This window comes from Balaenoptera musculus, chromosome 8 (genome assembly GCF_009873245.2).
Source record: "Balaenoptera musculus isolate JJ_BM4_2016_0621 chromosome 8, mBalMus1.pri.v3, whole genome shotgun sequence".
NCBI classification, from domain to species: domain Eukaryota; kingdom Metazoa; phylum Chordata; class Mammalia; order Artiodactyla; family Balaenopteridae; genus Balaenoptera; species Balaenoptera musculus.
Window position 1 is genome coordinate 4,022,428 of NC_045792.1, and position 18,721 is coordinate 4,041,148.

At 41.6% G+C, this 18,721-nt stretch overlaps 1 protein-coding gene and 1 long non-coding RNA gene across 7 annotated transcripts in view; one reads left to right on the top strand and one right to left on the bottom strand.

The window, feature by feature from the left end:
• Window positions 1-3,778, bottom strand: part of LOC118899145 — a 69,676-nt gene extending 65,898 nt beyond the window's left edge. For both annotated transcript variants that reach the window (XR_005020894.1, XR_005020893.1), the window contains exons 1-3: window positions 3,690-3,778; window positions 2,867-2,991; window positions 1,821-1,981 (exon numbers count right to left, since the gene is read on the bottom strand). This is a non-coding gene — a long non-coding RNA (uncharacterized LOC118899145). The remainder of the gene's footprint in view (window positions 1-1,820; window positions 1,982-2,866; window positions 2,992-3,689) is intronic.
• The window catches only part of ZBTB44 (zinc finger and BTB domain containing 44), a 70,408-nt gene continuing 55,148 nt past the window's right edge, over window positions 3,462-18,721 (top strand). The window contains exons 1-2 of one of the 5 annotated variants that reach the window (XM_036860355.1): window positions 3,873-3,943; window positions 6,307-6,445. The gene's annotated coding sequence lies outside the window, so the exon portion shown is untranslated. Of the gene's footprint in view, window positions 3,944-6,306; window positions 6,446-18,721 lie in introns of all 5 variants that reach the window. The other 4 variants (XM_036860356.1, XM_036860357.1, XM_036860354.1 and 1 more) reach the window with 4 other exon arrangements.

Sequence of the window (18,721 nt, forward strand, 5' to 3'; positions counted from 1 at the left end):
ATTTTAGATGTGAAAAAAAAATCTGCATGTGGCATGTTCCTTGAAAGAGTATAATGAGAGTTGAAGCTGAAGCTATGTATTGAACAGGCCCACATTTGTAGCTGTGAAACCCATGGTAAAAGTTTGAGATTTTATCCTAAAAACAATAGGAAGCCATTGTTGTGTGATAAGATCACTATGCATTATAACTCCAGCTACCATGCAGAGAGTGAAGAGAAGGGCGGGGCGGGGGGTGGGGGTATATTCGGGAAACCAGGTAAGTGGTGTTACAGTTCTCCGGGTACAAGGTATTGGTTGGTGTCTTAGATTGTTAACGCAAGTTCGTGTGCCCAATGCACAGTGAGGCCAAACAAACTGAAACATCGGGGCCATGCAAGGAGATGAGGAGGCTCACGCCCTAAAAAGCCCTGAGCTCCCCGAAGGTCGGCAAGGCACTTTTAAAAGCCAGGGTGGCAGGGGGAGCCTCAGGGTATGTGACCAGCTTATCAGCTTATCAATTCTCTGATTGTCTGATGGTGAGGCAGCAGGGTGGTGTCACAGGGGTTAACTTTATCAGTCCTTAGGCTCCAGGAGGCCTGGGGCTATGTGCTCAAGGTTAACATCTTCCATTTGTTGGAGAGGGGGGTTTTTTACATCTGCAAAACAACTCAGGAAATGTGCATCAAATCCACTACTATCTAGGTACTTCGGAGAGGAGCTAAAGCAGAGGACCTGGGGGAAGGCCTGTCCTGGGAAGGCGCCACGGGGTCCTGCTTGGTTACAAGATTACGATGGTGGTCGTAGGAATGGACGAATTCAGCAGGACCTGCTGATGGGTTGGAAGTGAGATGTGGCAGAGGAGTGAAGTAGCCAAGCTGACGTGCTAACCGTATGGAGGATGAAATGGGAATACGAGAAGAGGTGCAAGTTTCAGGGTCGGGGGGCAAGACGAATTTGTTAATATAGTTGGAATGATCTAACAGGGGAGCAAGGGTGCTTTGTGCAGCACTGAGTTCTCCTCTATTGGAATTATCCGAGTTGGACTAGAGATCTTTCAGTTAAGTGTCCAGTGTTCTTGCTCTGAAATAAGTTGTGGACTAAGTAACTAAGTTCCCATTCAGCCCTCATGGTCTACCACACGCAAGTGCCATTTCTGCCAGAATCTGGTCCCCCAAACAGCTCAGGGCTGAAATAAAACCCTCTTCGCCTGAAATTTGAATTCCTCAGAATCACCTACACCAGGTTAATAATTAAAGGTTCCTCATACTGTCTCCGTTTGTTTGTTTCACCTGTGTGCAGGATTCTGGTTTCATAAAATCCTCCCAGCAGTATTATTTAATCTAGTGTGGAATAAAGGTGTATATATTCCACCAACCCAAGGGCAAGTCTCTACTAGCCCAGGAGAAGGTGGGAGGCTGCAGATGCCACAGAAAGTGACCCTGCCCAAAGCCAAAACAGAGGAGAGGACTCCTACAAAGTTAATCTTTGTATATTTTCTCACACCCTCTCCAACCATCTAGCCCTGGGCCCTCAGGGTCCCACAGCCATTGGGTGGTTAATTGACCCTCCGGTCCCAGGGAGGGGGTGGGGTGAGAGAATGATGACTTTTAAATATAAAATGAAAAACAGAAAAGTACAAAAAGGGAGGAAACGGAGAAGAGACAAGAGAGTAATACAAGAAGAGCTGTATTTTGTGCCAGGGCTGCCACCTCAGTCCCCTGGGAAGCAATAAGGACTTGCCTAGAGGTCCCTTATCGACTCTCCGATTAAATGCCCTAGGAGAGGTCCGCGGGATTTGTTTGACTGCTTTATTCCCACCCTGATCCTTCTCCAGGTATTACCTTGTGCACCTGCTCTCACACACACCAGGCCCTTCCTGAGACTTGCTCTGTCGCTGCCGTTCCCCTCCCAGGGTAAGCATTCCGCCTTCTTTTTCTTCTTCTTCAAATCTCAGCACAAAACTTTCTGGGCCTCATTCGCATCTTCCTGACTTTCCTCATCTCTGAAATGGGAATAATAAAAATGATGGTGGGAATAACAGCAAAACCTACGTATGACGATTGCTGTGAGGATTAAACATTATATATATTTGAAAATCTGTTGGAAACCGCAGAAGACTATACAATTTGACGTTGCTTTTTAATGGCCTTTATTTCTCACGTAGATTTCGGTGGCTAGAAAGAGGAGGTGCTAGGGTGCTGGGGTGCTTGTCTCTCAGTGAGATCAATGCAAGACGTTGCCAAGTGTTTCAGAAGAAAACGCCACTCTACTTCAGACGGGGTGCCGGCCCACCTTGCACAAAGCCCTTTGGAGAAGTTTTTCGGTGCAAAAGCTGAAGGCGTGGGAAAACGCAGCATGCAGCTGCGGAGCCCCCGGGGCGCTGCAGGCCGCACCCCCTCGGCCCCCGCGCGGCCGGCCGGCTAGCCTGGGGCGCGCTCCTGCCAGCCGCCCAGGGCGCCCCTCCGGGCCGCCGGGCCCCGTCCGAGCGCTCGCCCGCCGGGCCGGGGACGCTAAGGCTTGGGGTCCCGGGAGTTTTAACACTTGACGCGATTTTGCAGTTGACCGAGAACTCTCAAGCCCCCCGCATACTCCCTCGCCGGAAAGCCAGGTTACTGGCGGTGGAACCAAATGAGACTCCAGGTGTGGAAGGAACAGGCATATTTGGGGAGCGGCTCTAGGTGCCCCCCGTGTTGGGGGAATGAGATGGATTTCTCCAGTCATTTCAGAACCGCACCTCCCGCCGGGTGGCCCAGGGAAATTCTAGAACAATCCTCGGGCGCCGAGAGGACGCCCCGGGCTGCAGAGGCCGCAGGGAGCCGGGCACCGGCCGGGCTTGGCTGCCTGCGGGGAGGCGGGCGCGGGAGCCGGCGGCGCACGGCATCCTCACCTGTCCGGGGCCGCCTCTCCGCAGGCCTCAGTTTCCGCGTGTGAGAAATGGGCTGACTACCAGCTCACCCTCTCACCGAGAGAAAGCGTCTGGGGTGTTCCGGTTCAGCGCCGCTACAGAAACCACTCGAGAAAACAGGAGTTTGTTTCGCTTTTAGCTCAAAGAAGGAAAAAAAAAAATGCAAGAAGCGTGGACCGTGCGCAGAAATGCTTGTCAAGGTTAGCGGGAAGCCGGCTGAGCGGACGGGTAGAGGAAGGGCGAATTGGTCAGGGCCTAGGCGGCCTGTGAAGGTAACTCTACACGTGTTCACGAAGGCACGAAGATGCACGACCCCTGTCAAAACCCCCGGGTGCGTCGGGAGACCGAGCTCAAGCGACGGGGACCGGGAACGGCCTCCTCTGCGCCTGCGCAGTACCCGCGTTTTCACCCCCGCCCGGAGCTCGCGCCCCGCCCCCGAGCTCGCTCCGCCCCGCCCACTTGCCCTCCCCATCCCCAGCCCGGCCGCCCGCGCAGAGCATTCTGGGACACAAACAAAGTGCCCCCAAACAGGCTGGAGTGAGCGGAGCGGCAACCGCGGCGGCGCCGGCCCGCACGCGCGCGGCGGCGGCTCCCTCCCAACCTCCCCCTCCCCTCCCCTCACTCCCCTTCCCCTTCCCCACCCCGCCCCGCCGGGAAAACGCGAGCCGTCGCCGCGCTCCCCAAACCGCCGCCTGCCCTCGGCCAACCGCCCCCAACGGCCGCCCGCGCGCGGCTCGCCGGGCCCCCTCGCTCCTCCCCTCAGGCCCCCGGAGCTCTCCCCTCCCGCCGCCTCGCACTTTCCCACCTCGCAGGCACGCCGCTGCTCGGGGCCGCCATGCCCCTGCCGCAGGCTGTCCACGGGCCTAGGCGCGGCGGCCCGAGATAGGGTCTCCTCCGCCTCCCGGGGGAGGAGAGAGGGAGCGGGCCGCGCGCTCCGCCCCCTCCCCCCGGGCTGCCGCCGCCACCGCCGCCACCACCCCTTCGCCGCCTCAGCCTGGCGGGGAGGAGGAGGAGGAGGAGCAGCAGCAGGCCTCCGGGCCCTGGCACCGCCGCCCGCAGGTAACGGGGAGGGGAGGGCAGGGCCGGCCCCTCTTCGCCGCCCGCGCCCTCCGAAGGGCTGACGCCGCGCGTCCCCCATCTGGGCGCTGGACGGAAGGGAACGCCTGGTCTCGTCACCCCCTCCGCGCCGGGAGACACCCCGCAGGGTCCCCTCAATGGCATCTAAGCCTTCGGGAAGGAGACTGGCCTTGGGTCCCGCCGTCCAGGAGAAATTGCCCCGATCTCCCAGGACGCCCCGCATCCGCACGCGCGTGTGCCCAGCACCCTAACCCCGAGGAGGCGGGGTGTTAGCGTCTCACCTGGTCGAGCCTGCAGCGCGAGACCCACTGTTCCCTACTCTTCCCTGCTGCTTTTTTTCTCTGGTACTGGGAAGAAAAGGTTGGCACTTACTTAAAAAACAAAAAATGAAAAAAACCCTTTTCTTCTTCGCTATCTGGGGATCAGTCTGCGTCTAGTCATTTTCTGCTGGCCTAACCAGAAAAGGGTTACCTGCGAGTGAAATGACGAGTACATTAGAACTGATGAAAGGAAGCATGCTTGTGAGTTGTATGAAGGTTAACCAGAATTTAGAGTAAAGCCCAGTAAGTCTGCTTTATTGGGACTGACTTATAGAAATGAAGGCCAGAACTTAACATTTTTTTCGACGTATAAGTAGATTTTCTGTTGGTTGGGAAGACATTCTCTTTAACTTCCACTTATTTTCTTACTGTTTTATTCGGATAAGCGGCTAATACCAAAAGCAGACTTCACAATTTGATAGATACCAATAGTTTGGATAGGTAGATTTTTTTTGCCTAGAGGGTTTCGGTCGGAATTACTGCATTTAAAAAAATATTATGTAAATCTTCATTTATACAGTTACTTACCCCCATTACTTCACTTTCACTGCCAATGGGTATTTAATTTTACCTAATGTAGCTTCCTAATCATGGAATGTGGCAATAATGAAAGGAATGTTTTCCTATAGTCTTGTATTTTAGGATGATTGCATTAATTATGAAAATCAGATTTACTTATTGTGTGCAGCACTGCTAAGCATTTTACATATCTGATGTGATTTTATTCTCAGAACAACCTAATGACTTAAGATGTTATTACTTGAGTTTTACAGATGAGACAAACTCAAGTGATATCAAGTAACTTGCTTTAGGCCACACAACTAGTTAGTGATAGAGGTGAGATTTGTATCCAGATATAATTCCAGCGTAGGTGTGTTTTCTACCATTCCTCTCAGTACGGGTACGCTTTTTTTAAACTTAATTATGAAAAATGTCAGTCTCTTTGAAATTGAGGGGAAAATGCAGTGAACACCCCAGTACCTAGATTCAGTGATTGACATTTTTGCCATTTCCCCCCTCTCCTCCCTTTCTGTGTGTCTCAGTATGTAATCATTTGAAAGTAAATTGCAAACCCCACAACACTCCAGTATTTCAGCATGGTTTCCTAAAACTAAGGACATTCTAACCCCAGTATCATTATCAACACCTTTCTAAATTAACAATCCATATGCAAATTTCCTTAGCATGCCAAGGTCTCTTTTGGGAAATCTACCCCTGCCCCCAGCATTGCATTTGTTGATTACGCCTCTAGTCCTTTTTTTAAAAGATGGGTACCCATCTTTTTTTATTCTGACAATTAACCAAACCACTTGCTTTATAGAATGCTCCCACTTCTGGGTTTGTCTGTTTCCTAATGGTGTCATTTAATTTATTCCTCTGTCCCCCTGAATTTCCTGTTACTGGAAGTTAGGTCTAAAGAAAAGCTTGAGTAGCTTAAGGAAAACTTTATTTGGCAAGAATATTTAATAGATGATGCTGTGTACTTCATGTTACGCCATTTAGGAGGTATTTAACGTCAGATTGCCACACTGTTAAGGATACTAAATGTGACCACTTGATCAAAGTGGTGACTACCAGATCTGTTATAAAGATGTGGTTTCCCTGTTTGTCATTTGTACGTGATCTTGGAGTAATACCTTGACACCAAGCAAATACCTGTTTCTGCCTACCCTTTGCTCAGTGATTTTAGCACCCATTGATGACTCTTGCTTAAATCAGTTATTTTATTGGAGATTTTCTGTCAGGAAGATTTCCTTCATTAACTGAGTGAACTAAACTTCCTCCTAAAAATGCTAATGTCCTCTCTCCAGTTATCAGTATTCAGAGTAAAGAGCTGGGGCGATAGTCACCCCCAATGGTGGCAAATAAGGGTGTTTTTTTTTCTTTTTTATGGGGATAACTGTAACTGAGCAGGACCCCATGGGGCCTTCCCAGGACAGGCCTTCCCCCAGATCCTCTGCTTTGCTCCTCTCTGAAGTATCTAGATAATAGTGTTTGATGCACATTTCCTGAGTTGTTTTGCAGATGTAAACCAACCCCCCTCCAACAAATGGAAGACGTTAACTACTTGGCGACCTTGAGCACAGAGCCCCAGGCCTCCTGTTGCCTAAGGACTGATAACGTTAACCCCTGTGGCACCACCCTGCTGCCTCACCATCAGACAGTCGGAGAATTGTGCACAAGCTGATCACATACCTCGAGACCCCCCTCCCTCACCTGGCTTTTAAAAGTACTCAGCCTAAACCCTTCGGGGAGCTCGGGCTTATTAGGGCCTGAGCCACCTCATCTCCTCGCGTGGCCCTGCAGTAAACCTTTCTCTGCTCCAAACTCCGACGTTTCAGTTTGTTTGGCCTCACTGTGTGTCAGGCGCATGAACTTGCATTAACAGTTTCACTATGGACTCATGGGTTTTAATTTATTCTTTTTTTTTTTTTAATAACCATTACAGTCGTTTTTCTTCTTGATGGTCTAACTGTCCCAAATTTGGACAGTAGGAACCTTTTCAAGCTGTCTCCTGTGTCTTTTTAATGCTGGGAGTGCTTTCTGGCACAGGATATCCCAGGCTTGCCTTGTTACTTTCCTTGTTCCAGATCTGGAATGGGCTGTTAATCTAAGGAGTCTTGGTTCTTTTTAGTGAGAAATGGTGTATAGAAACCAAGATCTGGATGTTTGGCATATTCATTGCTGCTGGAGTGTCACTATTTCTAGGCCCTTTCAGAGGGGAGAGCTAAAAATGGTTTTTTGCTTGTGAATCAAGTTCATAGTGATATATCCAATTCAGATTTAACATAGCAAATTTTTCTTTAACTTCTTTGATTCTATATTGGTCTCTTTTGTCTTAAACAAAAATCTTGGTTCCTAATAAAATTAACATACTTGCCTTATCCCGCTATGTATACTTAAAATCATTTCAAAATTATCATACCAATATCATTACTAACAATAAACTGAATAAAGTTTAAGATTTCTTTGCATTTATTTTTGTCCTTAGAATATATTACATGAAGGCTGTATAATCAGAGTACTTACTGTGTTCAGAAGTCACTTGAAGTACTTTTCTCTGGTTACACTGCCAATTTGATATGATTCATTGGTTTCATTTTTTACCTTAAGGTTTTCTTTTTTAAACTTTTTTTTTTTCCGAAAGAAACAACTTTTTATTGAAGTGTAGTTGATTTACAATGTTGTGTTAGTTGTAGGTGTACAGCAAAGTGATTCAGATATACATACATTCTTTTTCAAATTCTTTTCCTTTATAAGTTATTACAAGATACTGAATATAGTTCCCTGTGCCATACAATAGGTCCTTGTTTATTTTATATTTAGTAATGTGTATCTGTTAATCCCAAACCCCTAATTTTTCACCCCTCCCTTCCCCCTTTGGTAACCTTTGGTTAACCTTTGGTAAGTTTGTTTTCTTTGTGTCTGTTTCTATTTTGTAAATAAGTTCATTTGTATCACTTTTTTAGATTCCACATATAAGCGATATCATGTGATATTTGTCTTTGTCTGACTTACTTCACTTAGTATGATAATCTCTAGGTCCATATATGTTGCTGCAAATGGCATTACTGTTTTTTATGGCTGAGTGATATTCCAGTGTGTGGAGGGGTGTGTGTGTGTGTGTTTGTATACACACATACTACATCTCTTTATCCATTCATCTGTCAGTGGACATGTAGGTTGCTTCCATGTCCTGGCTGTTGTAAACAGTGCCGCAGTGAACATTGTGGTACATGACTCTTTTTGAATTATGGTTTAATCGGGGTATATGCCCAGGAGTGGGATTGCAGGATCATATGGTAGCTCTATTTTTAGTTTTTTAAGGAACCTGCATACTGTTCTCCACAGTGGCTGCACTAGTTTATGTTCCCACCAACAGTGTAAAAGGGCTCCCTTTTTAAATTTTATGTTTGAGTATATTAAATATATACAAGGTTCAAAAGTCAAAATAATATTTTAAAAGTATGCTTAAAGAAGACTCACCCAAATTAGTTTTTAAGATGAAGTGTTCTTTAACTTCCTCAACCCTTTTAATATCTAATCTCATAAATCTTGACTGCAGTAGGCAAAGTATGTTACTTATGTGGAGCAATCTAGGAGTACTTTTAAATTTTGCAATTCGATTCCGATTCCTCTGGCAAAGAGAAAACACTAATCTTTAGAGGTGAGCAGAGAAGTAGATTTCAAGCTTGTTTTTGCAAGCTTTACTTTGAAAATCATATCTTTATTGTTCGGTCAATTTTTTTTTTTTTTTTTTCCTTTCGGCTGCAGGTTTGTGGGATCTTAGTTCCCTGACCCTGGGCCCTGGCATTGAAAGCCCGGAAACCTAATCACTAGGCCACCGGGGAATTCCGAAAACCATGTCTTTAAAGGGGCATGTAGTTGGTAGAGTTTTATGAATCCATCTACTTATATGTCACACAGCAAAACTGACATACATATGCTATCTGCAAATATTAAAGGTATTTGGATATATGATCAGTGAGGATAGCACTTTTTTTTCCACTGGGCAAAATTTGATAGAAATTATAATTATGCCTTCAAATGAGAATATAAAAGGGAGCAATCAGTGGTTGTCTAAAATAAGCAGAATACAATTACGCAGTTTATAAGCTGCCTATCACCCAGGAAAAGTTGTGCCCACGGTGTGTTTCTCTCTTTGTATACCATCACTGCTTTTGGTAATAGAGCAAACATCTCTTTCCTTCAGGAAATGGAGTGGGAAAATGAGGAATACATATGCTTTGGTCCCATTTGCTTTCATTCTGTCTTTAATCTTGGTAAAATATACTATCCAAGATTAGAACACATAGGGTGATGAAAAAATGCCACAAAGTGTAGCATAGGTATATACACTTACGTAGCAGCTAGAGCTTATTGTGGTAGACTGAGTGGGCTAATACAGTGATGATAATTGCCAACATTTGTTGAGCCCTTTTAAAAAGGTAGCACTGTGCTAGACATTTCATGCATCATCTCATTCACATCTCAGATTAACCCTTTGTTATTGCTGCTGGTATCTGCAAATAAGGAAACTGATATCCAGGTTTCAAACTCAAGTCTGTCTTCAGTGTTTCACTTAACTACTTTGCTGCACCTTACAACTAAATATATGTCATAAAATTGGATATATTTTCACTCAGCATGAATCAAATTAAAGGAAGTACATGGCTGACATTAGTCCTATAGCAGCACTGAAGATTGCATCTAAAATTTTCCTAATAAAATGTTGGAGGTTTTCTTTTTTTTTTAATTTTTATTTATTTACTTATTTATTTGGTTGTGTTGGGTCTTCGTTGCTGCACATGGGCTTTCTCTAGTTGCGTCGAGCGGGGGCTACTCTCCGTTGCGGTGCGCGGGCTTCTCATTGAAGTGGTTTCTCTTGTTGCGGAGCTCGGGCTTTAGGCGCGCAGGCTTCAGTAGTTGTGGCACATGGGCTCAGCAGTTGTGGCTCCTGGGGTCTAGAGTGCAGGCTCAGTAGTTGTGGTGCATGGGCTTAGTTGCTCCGCGGCATATGGGATCTTCCTGGACCAGGGATCGAACCCGTGTCCCCTGCATTGGCAGACGGATTCTTAACCACTGCACCACCAGGGAAGTCCCCAGTGTTGGAGGTTTTAAACTTTAAGTCTTCCTAGCCTTGTAAAGGATAAAACTCTCTTGTTATTGAAAATGGTCAAGAATCAAAGACTGTTGTAAAGGGGTTTCCTTCGTTAGTTGGGGGAGCCTAATTAATTTGGCTTCTTCCAACTGTAATTTTTTAATATCTTTATTATGTATATTGAATGTGTGTGTGTATATATATATATATTTTTTTTTTTCCCCCTCCGTGGTTTCCTGGTATTCTGTAGACTATTGAGCATGTCTTTATATAAGGTATAATGGGATGTTTTTACTTTAAATGCAACCGCATTCATGACTGAGACAGTTTACCCTGTACCTCAGACTGATTGCTTGAAATTTATCTCCTGTTAAGCTGAAAGCCACATTAGTTTTCCTTTGTTCTTTATATCAGAAATACTTCACCCAATTTTAGACAGTGAGCTGGAAATCTCTGGATTCTTAGTCACAGGATCTAAAATAAAATAGTGATTGCATATGTGTCTTTAAAAATATAAAGATACATTAAATTTATATTACACTCTTGCTTGAAGGGCACATTGAATATTACATTAATTTCTTCACTAACATTATTAGGGGCAAAGGTGACCTTAGCCAGCACATTTTTACATAACTGATCATGGAGTACATCACTGGCTTATATCATTGTGGTATTTCACATTGATAAGTCTGTCTTATAAGAGTGAAAGTTGATGGATGAAACTTACTAATGTCTCACTTTTCTAGGAGAACATCTTCTTTGTCTCCATATTGAATGTTCTTCCATTTTAATAATTGTATAGCTTTACAAAAACTTAAAAATTACAAATGTTTGATACTCCAAGAATTTGTAATTTCAGTATTCTGTATTGTTATTCTTCTATAGGTATTCAATGGTATATATATGTATTTTTTTTTAATGTTGACAAAATTTGCTATTTACTTGGTTTTGATAATTTTTGATGCATTCAGCACAACTATTGTACAAACATCTTCGGGTACCATATAACCAAGACTTTGAATCTTTGGAATCAGGATATTGTGGAACTGCTACCCTCGGGCTTCTGAAATGACTTTATTTATTTTATTTTATTTTTTAATATTTATATATTTATTTATTTGGCTGCGCCGGGTCTTAGTTGCGGCATGTGGGATCTAGTTCCCTCACCAGGGATCGAACCCAGGCCCCCTGCGTTGGAGCGCCGAGTCTTAACCACTGGACCATCAGGGAAGTCCCCTGAAATGACTTTAGATAATTCCTTTTAAAAATGATTTTCTCTTAATTCAGATCTTAACCTAAGTATCTGATCTTCACCTACTGTTAGCAAGCAAGCCTATTCAGAACTACCCTCTATTAAATGTTAATTTTATTCACTTTGATAAAATTAGTAAATTCTTTGGTCCAAACAAAGAAAATAAAATGTAAGAGTTTTCAGGGACTCGAGGCATACTTACTTTGCTTCCATTTCGTTTTTCTCTTTTACTGGTGTGTTTACTAGCATGTGTGTGTGTGCTTTCTCCCATTTTTACCTTTTTCTCCTTTTTTACATTTTGACTATCTGGGTTTTACTTTTTCCTTTGCTTTTGCTTTTCTTTCCTTTTGCTTTGGATCACCCAACATTGTTCATTTCCTTTTTGTGGCTTTCCATTACTCCATGAGGACAGTTTCTTTTATCTGTGGTGCCTTTTACGTGCCATATGAAACTATACCCTACTTCTGTGAGAATTGTTTCTATTTACAGGAATCACTGCCTCTGTTTTTGGCCCATCTGGTATGTTTCTTCCTCTTTTCTTCCTACTTCCTTCAACTAGGTTCACTTAGCTTTACTTTGAGAAGCAGTTCAGTGTAACGCATCACTGAGCATACCGCCTAGGTTCAGATCTTGACTCTAGTGTTTACTAATTGTATGGCCATGGGCTGGTTCTTTAACTTCTCTGTGCTTCATTTTCCTTGGTTAAGTGGAGATACCAAGTGATAACCTATCTCAAAAGGTTGTGTGAAAATTAAATTATTTAATATGTAAAAAATACCTAGAATAATGCTTGGTACATATTGAGTACTATGTAAGTATTAACTAATGATTATTACTGCTTTTTAAAAAAAAATGGTTCAAAGCCATTGATTATTCTTTAACAGTTCCTTGAGATATACATAACTCAAAAGCCATAGATTATTGACACTAGAAATTTGTGGTCTCCAATTTCAGTGGGGCCTTCAGTGCCACCTAGCCATCCTTTTTTTCTCTTCCACACATTTTTTGCATATTTCATTTTCCTCAAAATTCTACTTTATGTCCTCTCTTGTCAGCAGTCTAACCTCTACCTATAACTTCAGAGAGAAGTAAAAGCCAAAGCTATCAAAAAAGAACTCCCACTACTTCTTCTCACCACCCACCTATAAGCCTAACTGTAACTACACCCCTTCCTTTCCTTTTTTCTTACACTGGGTCTCATTCTGTTTAAGGCTAATTCTTACACTCAAGCACTGAATCCAGTTTCTTTCTCTTTATCCAGGGATCTTACACTATCTGTTATCACCTGTTTTCTATATCTTTTCCTTCTCTGATTCTTTTCCACCAATACTCAAAACATTCTCTGTATATTTTACCACAATTTAGAAAAGCTTATCTGGGGGAAAAAACATTCTGTAGTTTCTCCCATTCTATAAAAATACCGGTATCCTCCCTCAAGCCCTTATTTCCCTCCAGCTAACCCCCTTGCCCTATCTTTAGAGCCAAACTTCTTTAGATTGAATTGTCTACTCAAAATTTTCACTTCCTCATTTCTATATAGTCTTTATCTTTATTGCAATCTAGCATCTAACTCTACTGCCTCTCCATTATGTGCTGTTTTAAGGTCACCAGTGACTCCTTGCAGATAAAGTGAATAGACTTTATATCTTATTTGACCTATCAGCATCATTTGACACTGTCAACCACTCCTCCTTGAAGTGCTCTATGCCCTTCATTTCTGGAGCATTCTACCATCCTGGTTGTAACAGGGAAGAACAAACTCTGACACCATGTTGGATCTGTTTCTTTTACTTTGACCTTTGCTTTCCATTGTTTTTGTTCTGTCTGTAGCTATAGGCATACATAATGGCCTGCCCCTCTGCCTGAATGTTAAACTGAAGTGCCTTTGTTTAGCTCACGGGGAAACAATGACCTGCCCACCTGTGTGTGAATGGCTGCAGAAAAGAAGAAATTAACACATCCCCTCCCTGGGACTGGCCAGAACCAGGAGATATTTTGCAAGACTTACGGGCTTTTTACTTTACTTCCTCACCTCCTCCACCTCTCTGTTCTGTAAAAGAAACTAGCATCTCCATCCCGATAAGATGGTACTCTAGGCCGCTAATGCGCCATCTTTTTGGACTCCCAGCTTTCCAAATAAAGTCACTCTTCCTTGCCTCAACACCTCGTCTCCTGACTTATTCGCCTGTCATGTGGCAAGCAGAGTGAGCTTGGGCTCGGTAACATGGTCATTCTATATATCACTTGCCCAGGTTTTCCTTCTGCTGCCCCGTCACCCTTTTTTTCCCACCTCTTTTTCCCTTGGTCAGTCTAGCTAAAGACTTATCAATTTTGCTTGTCTCTTCAGAGAACCAAGTTTTGGCTTTAATTTTTTCTGTGATTTTTCTATTTTCTGTTTAATTTATGTCTGAGCTTTATTTCCTTCTATTTTTTTAGGGTTTGTCTTGCTCATTTTCTAGCTTCTTAAGGTAGAAACCTAGGCCATTGGTTTTTTTTTTTTAATTTTAGTGAAATACAGATCAAAAATTTACCAACTTAACCATTTTTAAGTGTGCTGTTCAGTGGCATAAAGTACATTCACATTATTATGCAACTATCACCACCATCTATCTTCAGAACTGCTTTCATCTGCAGAACTGTAATATAATTCTGTACTCAGTAAACAGTAACTCCCTATTCCCCTCTCCCCCCAGCCCCTGGCAACCACCCTTCTACTTTCTATCTATGAATTTGACTGCTCTAGGGACCTCATATAATTGAAATCCAACAACGTTTGTCATTTTGTGACTGGCTTGTTTCACTTAGCATTATGTCCTCAAGGTTCATCCATATCATAGCACATATCAGAATTTCCTTCCTTTTTAAGGCTAAATAATATTCCATTGTACATATATACCACATTTTGTTTATTCATTTATCTATCGATAGACATTTAGCTATTGTGAATAATGCTCCTGTGAACATTCATGTACAGGTATATGCTCATGTCTCTGCTTTCAGTTCTTTTGGGTATATACCCAGAAGTAGAGTTGCTGGATCATATGGTAATTCTATGTTTAATTTTTTGAGTAACTGCCATACTGTTTTCCATAGTGTCTACGCTTACATTCCCACCAACAGTGCACAAGGGCTCCATTTCTCCTCATCCTTGTCAACACTTGTTATTTTCTGATATTTTGTTTGTTTTTTTTTTGTTTTGTTTTTTTTTTTTTTTTAATTTATTTTATTTTTGGCTGTGTTGGGTCTTCGTTTCTGTGCGAGGGCTTTCTCCAGTTGTGGCAAGCGGGGGCCACTCTTCATCGCGGTGCGCGGGCCTCTCGTTATCGCGGCCTCTCCTGTTGCGGAGCACAGGCTCCAGACGCGCAGGCTCAGCAATTGTGGCTCACGGGCCCAGCCGCTCCGCGGCATGTGGGATCTTCCCAGACCAGGGCTCGAACCCGTGTCCCCTGCATTGGCAGGCGGATTCTCAACCACTGCGCCACCAGGGAAGCCCTGATATTTTGTTTTTTATAGTAGTCATCGTAATGAATGTGAGATGGTAGAGTGTGAGGTGGTAGGCCACTGGTTTTTAGACCTTCTCTAATATATACATTTAAAGCTATAAATTTTACTTTAAGCACTACTTTAGCTGCATTGTACAAATGTTGATAATGTATTTTCAGTATTTTACTCAGTTAAAAATACTTTGCAGTTTCTCTTGTTGATTCCTTCATCACTATGGGTTATTTAGAAGTGTGTTATATTTAAAATACATGAAATTTTCTTGATAACTCATTGAGTTCTAATTTTTTAATTGTGATTAGAGAACATACTCCGTGTGCATTCATTCCTTTAAAAATTATTAAGAAGATTTGTCTTATGGCCCAGCATATGGTCTGTCTAGGTGAACATACCTTGTTGCACTTGAAAAGACTGTGTACCAGTGACCTTTATGATATTAAAGATAGCCGACTCTAGCCTTCCTTTACTTGCTGTTTGCATGGTGTATCTTCTAAAATACCTCTGTCTTTTTATTTAAAGTAGGTTCCCTGTAACAAACATGTAGTTGGGCTTGCTTTTTTAATCCTACTTTCTCTGCCTTTTAAATTGAAATGTTTATTAGTCCATTAAAATTTAATGTAGTTACATTTTACATTATTTTGAAAAGCAGGCGTGTATTAGTTTGCTAGGGCTGCTGTAACCACAAACTGGATGGCATGAAGAGAAACTTTTGTCTCAGTTCTGGAGGGTAGAAGTCTGAAATCATGGTGTTGGCAGGGTTGGTTCCTTCTAAGGGAAGGAACTTATGAGGGAAGGCTCTCTTCTTGGCCTCTCTCCTTGCTTTTACTAGTGCCTTGCCTTGTGGCAGCATAATTTCAATCTTAACATGGCATTCTCCCTTTGTGCATCTGTCTTTGAATTTCACTTTATATAAGAACATCCTGATTACCTCAGTTTAATTTGATTGCTTTTTAAAGAGCATGTTTCCAAGTAAGGTAACATTCTCAGGTACTGGGGATTAGGATTTCAGCCTATCTTTTGGGGGACACACTTCAATCCATAAGACGCATATAAGGTTGGCAACGGTGCAAAGGCGTATTAGGTAAAGCCACTATACTTGTGTACATACTTTAAAGCATACATAGTAGGACCCATGAGCACATGGTAGGAACACTGAAAACACTCTTTAGAGAAACACAGAGCTCTTTAAATGCTAACTGACTAAAACGGACTTGAATTTGGTTTGCTTATGTAAGGATCCAAGAGACTGAATAAGATATACCCTTTCTTCAAGCTTTCTTTCTGGTAAAAACGATTTGAGGTTAATAGCTGATATCCCTTAAGTACTGTGATTGAATTCTTGTAAATGGCAACTGATGGGATGGGGAGAGAGAGGGGACTGTGAATTTGAGTTTTCAGTCAGACAGACCTTTCTTCAAATCCTGGTTTTATTACTTATAGGAATATGGACAAGTTAATTTAACCTTCTGTTTCCTCCTTTATAACTGGATCTTAAACATTCTTTTCCCAGAATTGTGTGACCAGAGTGTGATAAAGACACTTGGTAGGAGTTACTCAATGTATATTAACTTATTTTCCCTGGATATAGAAACTAATAATCAGCATGACTCTGTGGTTACCAGCAATGAGAAGAAATTCTAATAGTTTAATGTCACTGGTTTAACTGATTTATTGTTTAACTCCAGGTAAATCTCATTCTCTCTTCTTCTCAAAGCTCTGAACTTGAAAGAACTTCTTCGTGTAGTAAAATGATTAAAACCTTTACTTGATTAAAAAGTGGCTAGTTATAAAAGTTAAATGACTTTTTTTTTTTAATAACTCAGATACAGTAATTCATTTGGAATTATTCCTGAAAACTCAGTAAAGTCTTAAGGAAGACCCTTGGGGATTAAACGGTTGTCAGATAAATAGCACATGCACTTTTATTAGTGTTCATGTTCTCAAATATGAGTACTCATATGAATCCATTCTGAAAAGTGTGATTCCTTTCATGGAAAAATGTAGATATTTGTTTTTGCTTAGATTGACAACATAGTGACAGGTTTTCTTAGAACAAAATTTAAAATATGAGATGCTGTCATATTTGTCCAAAAAACTTGATTCTAAAGGAAATAATAGTGGAAAACATCTTATTTTAACAATAACTTCCTGGAGAAGGAAGTAAGTGAGTTGTAATTTTCACTACTTCACTCAGATTTCTTTGTAATTTTAGCATGAAGTTTTTTCTTCCATTCTTAAACCATCTATACTGACAAATTTTCTATAAAACGTTTGCATGTTGTATATGTTAAACTCCTTAAAAAATATTTATTTCAGGTATTTTGCCTCAAGTTTTATTTTGTTGTCCATCATTTATAATTATACTTTTATTAATAATGTGAATGAACATAAAAGAATATGCTTATTCCAAAAGTAAGCACCATAAGTCACAAACATTTATTCAACTTTTTAAAAATGCCCTGTGTTAGGCAGTTAAAGAATATACACAGGCTCAACCTTTTCCCTCAAATAGCATATAAATCTATAGGAAAGCAAAATCTGTAGGCAGCTAATTGATCACCTATTATACATAAAATACTGATTAAAAGAGCAGTGATCCTTTTGTGACCATAAAGGGATGCCTAGTTGAGAACCACTGCACTATAATAAGGAATGTTACTGATAAGAGTATAGCACATGTAAATGGTGTGGAGACAGAAATGATTTAGAAACTCTGCTGGTGTGTCTACACGAAGACTTGTGCACAAATGTTCATAGCAGCTTTATTTGTAATAGCCCCAAACTGGAAACAACTCAAGAGTTTGTCCTCTGTTAAATGATAACCAGACTGTGGTACATCCACACAATGGAATAGTACTCAGCAATAAAAAGGAACAAAAATTCTTGAGCCTAACAACATGGATGAATCTCAAAATAATTATATCCAGTGAAAGAAGCCAGATGAATAAGAAAATATATACTGCCTGATTCCATTTATGTTAAAATTCTAGAAAATGCAACTAGTCTAAAATGAAAAGCAAATTCATGGTTGGGGGGGTAGGGGGGCTGGAGGGAGAGATTGTGAAGAGGCACAAAGAAAATTATAGGAGTCATGGAAATGTTCCTTATCTTGATATCTGTGTGAAAACTGACCTAATTGTATGCTGTAAATATGTTTGGTTTATTTTACATCAGTTATACTTCAAGCATTTATAAAATGATTTTTAAAGAACATGGGTATAATTGATTCTAAAAATATACTGGAATTATCCTTGGAGAGACAGGGCATATACCTGGTAAACCTAAATTGGTATTATATCAAATACCTAAACTGGTATTATATCAAATTCCAGATCAGTGGTCAAGACAGAAAATGCTACAGGAGTTCAGTGGAGGGAAAGGCAGCATAGTTTAATAATAAAATGAGGAGAGGATTAAAGTCAGAGTACTTGATTTTGAGGCCCTATTAGGCCACTTACTTTTTCTGATCTTTATTTTCTGTGATCTTTGAAGAATTTCCTAATCTACTTCATAAGATTTTTAAGATCCAAAGAAAATATATTTAAAAATACACTGTAATCTGAAAAGTGGCATGCAAACGGAAGGTATTGCTGATATCCAGAGTAGAAGGAAGAACAAAATAGAGTAGTATTTGACCTGTTGAGAGCAATAAGGGAATTCCAAAATGAGACCAGAGGTGGGGAAGTGGAAATATGTATAGTATGTTCAGAGAATGAGTCAAAGATCAGTTTGACTGGAGCAAAGAGTTCGTGTTGGAGAGCAAGGAAGAAAAGATAACTAAAGCATCTAAAAGCACAATAGAGCAGAGAGAATATGAGATATATAGTGAGAAAGACTAGCATCAGGATGTAAATTGCTGTTTAATTGCCTTATGGCTTTGGATAAGTCATTTATCCTCTGAGCTTCAGTTTCTTCATCACTATAATGGGAGGATAATAGTCTGCCTTATCTTGAGTATTTTATGTATTGAAATCAACTGATGTCCAATGATACATATATGAACATGCTGAAAAGAACTTAGTGCTGTTCAGAGTTGTGCAATGTGATAGCTAAGGCATGAGGTAATAATTGCTGTACTAAAATGA